The 6,958-nt window shown below is 34.4% G+C and overlaps 1 protein-coding gene across 1 annotated transcript in view; it reads right to left on the bottom strand.

The window, feature by feature from the left end:
* The window catches only part of LOC107680146 (leucine-rich repeat and immunoglobulin-like domain-containing nogo receptor-interacting protein 1), an 84,905-nt gene extending 79,054 nt beyond the window's left edge, over positions 1 to 5,851 (bottom strand). Inside the window, exon 1 of the mRNA XM_016475924.1 lies at positions 5,651 to 5,851. The gene's annotated coding sequence lies outside the window, so the exon portion shown is untranslated. The remainder of the gene's footprint in view (positions 1 to 5,650) is intronic.
* Between the last annotated feature and the right edge of the window lie 1,107 nt (positions 5,852 to 6,958).

The raw sequence follows: 6,958 nt of genomic DNA, 5'->3' as shown, positions 1-6,958 counted from the left end.
TTTGAGACTTTAGTCTTTGCAGCTTTACAGATCTTCTTTATGCACCAAGAGCTTGTAACACTCCAAAGAGAAAGGAAAATTTTAAATTGCATCATATGACCCCTTTAAATAAGCAAGAACAGCTTTATTTCTATTTAGTTCGAAAGTGTATTATGCCATTTAAAAATGACAAAAACTTGTTTCCAATAGCAAAAATGGCCCAAAGACACCAGAATGGTTATGTAAGTACATCTAATGTTTAAAATCAAACGTGTTATTATTTGACGCTCATGTCATTTGGATATTTAGAGCAGATTTTGCTCTGGGGATGTGTAATGTGTGAGGTCATACTGAGGTTGTTATGGATTATATCACCAGCGGTTTATGGGGCTTTTTGCCCTTTTAGGTCACTATTAATATTCAAAAGGGCATTTTAAAAAAATATTAATTTATGAAATGACTGTCGTGAACAGATGTCGGGGATTTTAACCTGCGACGAGTTACTCTATTTAATTAACATTGAGTTGGGAAATTGCTCTTGAACCGTGAGCTCATCGGTGATTAATGGAGGGTGATTTTTTCCAGATGGAGGGTTTAGTTGAGACATAGATCAGTCTGAGAGGTGGTTTCTAACGTAACCCTGAATCAGTCGTACTCAGCAGATACTCACGCTGTAATGTTAGTACAGTAGAGCACAGTTTGACGTGAGTAAATAGAGCGTTACAGGAGGCTGCTTAAGCTCATTGCTCCTGGATGCCTTCCGGTGCTCCTCCACACCAAATCAATGCACACACACCTGAGCGAAATACAAAACGGAAAACTGTTTATAAATGAATAATACTAATCTCAGTTGGAAATATGTCTTTAAGATACATATAACATCTGCTTAGATTTGGCATCGACATTTCTCTTATTAGATATATTGATTGAAAAGTCTGAAAAAAACGTATTGTAGTGTCATTGGGATATTATTATAGTTTTTATTAATATTTTGAATTAGTTTTTTGAATTTAGGTTTTTATATTTTACGTTTTAATTAGAATTTTAGTTAAAGTTTTAGCAATTTTTTGTGTATTTTTGTCATTCTATTTATTTTTATTTCAGTTTTAGGTATTTTAATTAAGTTAAACTAATAGAAAATGCTAAATTTTGCCTTGGCATTTAGCAGAAGTAAAAAAGCCTACTTTTTTCTATTTTATTTAACATTTTTAATGGTTTTAGTTTAAATATTATAACCACGTAATAATAATAATAATATTATTATATATATATATACACATACACAAAAGCAAAAGTGTAACTGAATTTGGCAACTATTTCTGTTGTGTAGAAAAAGCAGCTTATACTTCTCAGGGTAAAAAAAAAGAAGAAAAAAAAAAAGATAATTACGCAATAAAGTACAAACAGAAAAAAAAAGAAAAGAAAGGAAAAAAAGTGATATTTTATATATTAGTATTTAATTGCATTAAGATACGAAGAAACATTTTTTTAAAGCATCAATCTAGCAAAACATAGTGATGTTTAATCTTAAAACAAGAAAAAAAAAAACTATAGATATATTGGCTACAGTTGAGTCTTAAAGGAACAGTTCACCCAAAATGAATTATTTTATAGTGCACAAGTCATAGAGGTCTCTTTTATGATAAGTTTATGGTACTTCTGCATCCTTTTGAAACTCAAAAGCGGCAGTCTACATTTACTGCACTGCATGGAAAAAAAAATAAATGTATCAATTTCTCTATAGGTGTTCCACAGTTAACAAATAAAATAATATAATAAATTAATAATTTTTATTTCAACTTTTCCTTTAATATTTTATGCAGGTTTTCTTCTCGTATTTAAATGTTTCTTATTATATGGATATTTTCCCGGAAAGCAAGCTGAAGATACTAGTTAAGAAAATGCTTTTAGAGTGCATCATTTAATGACTCATCCTTGTTGAACTCCATAAACCCCTTTTCGACTACACACAATGTCCTCTGTCTCCTTTAAAAGCTTTTATTTATAGTCCTCTGTTTGCACACCTCTGGATCAGAGAATCGGCCATTCATACACACCGTTCTCACCCCAATTTAGCTGCAAATTAAATGTCAGAGTCTGGCACGGAATTCTGATCAGGAAACGCTCAGATGAAAGCAATTTGTCTTTGATAAAAGGTGGCGAACAGACTTTTCCTTATTCATTAAATGCGTTAAATGAACAGATGTACGAGAGATGGATTCAGGGGTTTGACGGTTATCAACCCAAAGCAACACCATCCAGAACAATCAGATCTGCTGTGAGGAGAGCACAGAACATTGAACATGACACAGATGGATCTGGGAATATAAGGCCATGCTCTCTCCGCGTCGCTCTGTCTGTCTTTCTCGCTCTTTCGCACGTGATAATCCATCCTGATCTTCATGTGGGGTTGGAGGCAGAGCTGAGAGCGATGGCCCGAAGCACATCACAGGCACATCTCGGTTCCTGTACTGTACGTACCGGAACACACATATTCTCCTTTATAGTCGTATGATGGATTCCTAACAGGCTTCTGAACCAAAGCGCCACAGGCGGAAGGTCACAAGTAAGATATTGTTGGCTGGGAAGTACCTTAACCATCTTCAACAATGAGTTCCTGGAAAAATCCACTTCATGTTCCCCTGGGAAGGCGCTTTTCATTGCCTAAAGAAAGATTAGTCTTCCTCTATGAAGCTGCCAGAGGCTGCAAGGCATGCTTTCTGTGGAGTGCTGATGTCCACCTGGAGCTTCTTCAGTTCATCAAGAGCAAGGCCTTCTGTATGAACAGATCATCTGAGTATAAATGAAAACCTCAACCATCTTTGCTGAATGTGCGCAAAACAGACAATGAAAACATATGAAAGCAACTATGAATTTTCATGGCTTCAAAATTCACCTACACAATACACAATACACACAATACTCATTTATTTTGCCACTTTTTTGGTAGAAAAGAAGAGAAATGGGATCAGGGAACAGCACAAGATCAATTCAAACTTCTTTTGGCCATATGTGTGCCAAGGCTCAGTGTGTTGGATCTGAAAATCAAACAATAACTGAGAGAGACGTACTACTATATGGTGGCTATGGTCCTGCCATTAGGACACGGTTCCAACAGAAAAGCTTTTAACAAAAGAAACAGGCAAAAACAGTCAAGAGGTATTATGCAAATCACCAAATTACTGCTGAATTCAGTTTGCATGCAACAATTCCCAAACTAGTGGAAAATTTCGCTCCACCACTGTAATCCAAGAACCTGATACGGCATTTTAAAATTCTGAAAGTGAGCTCGATTGCATATACCGGTTATAACGCTCTTCATCATCATTACTCATGCCATGACAAGAATGACAATGATTTAAGTAATGAAAATACATTTATTTAATTAAAATGACTAAATTAAAATAAAATAAGTAGTCAAATTAAAAATACAAAACTGAAAAATTACTTTAAAAATGTTACAAATAAAAATAAAACATGAAATATTAAAAGATTAAATAATTAAAAATGAAACAAAATAAGTAGAACATTTGAAATAAAACTGAAAAATAAACTGAAAATTACTTTATAAAAAGTTAAAAAACACAAATTAAATGCAAATATATCAATTATGTTACAGTTTGTAATATATACAAAAGTAAATTAAAATTAAACAAAATAAGTAGTCAAATTACTAACATAAAAACAAAAGTGTCAATTTATCACATAACATAATTAAATTAATTTAATTTAAATAATTAAACTAAAATAAGTAGTCAAATTAAAAATAATAAAACTGGAAAATTACTTTTAAGTGTTAAAAATAAAAATAAAAATAAAACATTAAAAGAGTAAATAATTAAAAATGAAACAAAATAAGTAGAAAATTTAAAATAAAACTGAAAAATAAACTAAAAAAATACTTGAAATACTGAAGAAATGTTAAATTAAATACAAATATATAAATTATGTTACAGTTTGTAATATATTAAAAATGTAAATTCAAATGAAACAAAATAAGTAGACAAATTACAAACATAAAAACAAAAATGTTAATTTATAAAAAAAATAAAAAATTAAAATAAATATTAAAGTAAATTATTAAATAAAAATATACTAAGTAGTCAAATTGCAAACATAAAAAACCAAAAAGTTAATTTAAAAAACTTTAAATATTAAATTAAACAATAATACATAAAAATGTAACAAAATTAGTAGACAAATTACAAACATAAAAAACTAAAATGTTAATTTATATAGAAACAATATTAAAGTAAATGAGTAAATAAAAAAAGTACTAAATAAGTAGTCAAATTACAAACATAAAAACCAAAAAAGTTAATAAAAAAAGGTAAAAATATATAAATATTAAATTAAATAATAATACATAAAAATAAAATAAAACAAAATAAGCAGGCAAATTACAAAAAAAAGAAAAATAATAAAAATTAAATCTTAAAGTATTAAAAATATAACATTGAAAATTATAAGTGCATTTAAAGCCTGGTTACTGCATTGTAGGTGATTAGTGAATGCTGAAATAATACTGTGAATTTGCTGTGAAAGAATCGATGAACAGATGCCTTAGTGCATAATGAGTCTTTGCAGCACCATTAGCACCAACTAACTTCCCCCAAATTCATCAAACTCCCAGCACCAAAAACTCTGCTGAGCTCGCAACAAAAGCAGGAAACGAGATGCCAGAGTATCAGCATATGTCACAATCTGTCTCAGAGAAGTGAGACCTGTCTTACCTTCAGATAAATCACTAATACAGTCCCAAAGAATCTGGACGTATCAAGATTTCACTCTGACCGTGAGCTAATATTTCATAAACGAATTAACTTCCCAGCGGCAGACGTGATTAGACATAGTATCTATTCTAAGAGGACAGGAAACGCTTCTGTTTCTGATCACATGACACCGGCCACAGTAATCGGTCAGTGTTCAATCGAAAAAAGATATTTTCCATGACGTGCAGTATAAGTATATCCTTATCTGAAATATGATATGCTACGAAAACATCATGTTTTGGACTTCAACGATGAATACTGATAACTTACGGCTATTGATCGAGGGATAAACAAGGCTCATTAATGTTCAAACCTCCACGCAGGCCAGCTAAAATACCTAAAAAAGCATTTCTGTCACGTGAATGTTTCTTTAATTCCCTCTGGACCTTTTTTAGCTTCATATCTGGCGGGAAGAGAAGTGGAAACTGCTATTCCGCCCATGATGCCTAATCACATTTCTCTCTTATTAGTTTCCAAGCGCACCGAGAGAAATTAAGGCTGAAGTGGCTGAATCTAATAAATATTGATGTTCGTTACAGTCTCTCTCTACCTGTCTCTCTCTCTCTCCCGTTCGCTTCTCTGGATGTGTCAGCTGTACCCACAATGCCCCTCCCTTCCCACTCTTTAAAGGATCCGCCTGTCCTGTGGAAACAGAAGAGGCAGAGAAACTGGCTGGTCTCCGAACATACCAGCATTTCTCTGGAGCCACGCCGACTAAATATAGACATTGCATGCTTTGATGTCTGAAATATTAACGGATCTCTCGTGCAAACACACTCCAAAAAATCAAAACTGCTTCGTTTGATGCCAAACCAGTGTGCACCTGCCCAAAAGCACAAACTCAGAGAAGCTTTATGGGAAAAGAACCTCCAAAAAGAGTGATTAAAAACACCCCTTACCGGATGTTTAACGACAGTCGGATGCGGCGTCCGAATGTGTGTCCGTATCCACAGACGCAGAATTATATCCAGAATGCTGATGTGCTCCGGACTCACAAAACACAAGCTTGATGAAGAGCTTGCAGACGCATCCGTGATCCACCTGCTTCCAACACGCATGAACACACAAGCATGCTCCGACACAGAGGGCGTACCTACAGTCAGCCAACGGAGAGGTAGAGTGAGAGATGGAGAGAGAGAGAGAGTGAGAGAGAGAGAGGGGAGAGCATTAGGACGGCACAAGGTGGAGGGAGGAAGTGGAGTGTGGGAAACCGAGAGAGAGAGAGGCAAAGATGCACCAATCACATTTTTTCTCTTCATTGCCATCACAGTAGCTGTTTTCTGATGGAACAAACTGTCCCACGGGGAAGGAAAATTACAAATGAGATCTCTGGAATATCTCAATGGTTTATCCTAGAAGGGAAAGAGATTGAATGGGGGAATCCTCATTTTCTTCATCAGTATTTTTTTTATGTTGTTTCCCATTGAAAACATCCTGAAAACAAGATGAATGATTTTGTTAGATTTATGCTTGTGTTTGAAGGCTGGCTTTATCAGTTTCAAATCTACAGAGCAACTAGGGGTGCAGGATAATTTCATGCAGGAAAACCTCATTTAGTCAGGCTGCGTTTTCCTTTAGAGAATCAAATCAGTGGGATTTTACACCACAATCAATTACAGAAAAAAATACATCCTAATATTCAAGTATAATTTTAGCAATTGGCTTCTTCAGAACCAACCATGTTGACACTGATGTTGCTTTTTTCACCTATAACAATACTATATTATTTCAGTGTATTATATACTGTATGTGCTACTTAAAAGTGGTGTAAGCGATTTCTGGTAGCCAATGTTGACATTTGAAATCACCAAAACAAACACGCCCCTACCCCAAAAGGGTCTCGCCGCTATTTTGGTAGCTCTGCCCCACACATACGTACGCAACCCAGGCAACGATTAGTTCTGTGAAACAAAGCAAAACCAATGTTACACCGTGTCTACACCGGACGCGAATGGCGCGGAGCGACAAAATACTATGGAACTCATTATAATCAGTGATGCTGTCTACACCACATATATACATATCTATGGTCTACACCAGAGCCGTTGAGAAACAGTTTCTCAACGGCTCTGGTCTACACTGGATGCGGCACGACACGACAAATCCCGGACAGAAAACTGCTGCTGCGTTCTATTTATGACGTATTGACACAAATTTCAAATGATTTTCAACAGTCGCTTTGTTGCGTCCAGTGTACTAGACAGACT

The sequence above is a fragment of the Sinocyclocheilus anshuiensis genome, unplaced genomic scaffold (assembly GCF_001515605.1).
Source record: "Sinocyclocheilus anshuiensis isolate Anshui unplaced genomic scaffold, SAMN03320099.WGS_v1.1 scaffold376, whole genome shotgun sequence".
In the NCBI taxonomy this organism is placed as follows: Eukaryota; Metazoa; Chordata; class Actinopteri; order Cypriniformes; family Cyprinidae; genus Sinocyclocheilus; species Sinocyclocheilus anshuiensis.
The sequence above is the reverse complement of the archived record's forward strand: the minus strand, read 5'-3'. Positions and strand labels throughout refer to the sequence as shown.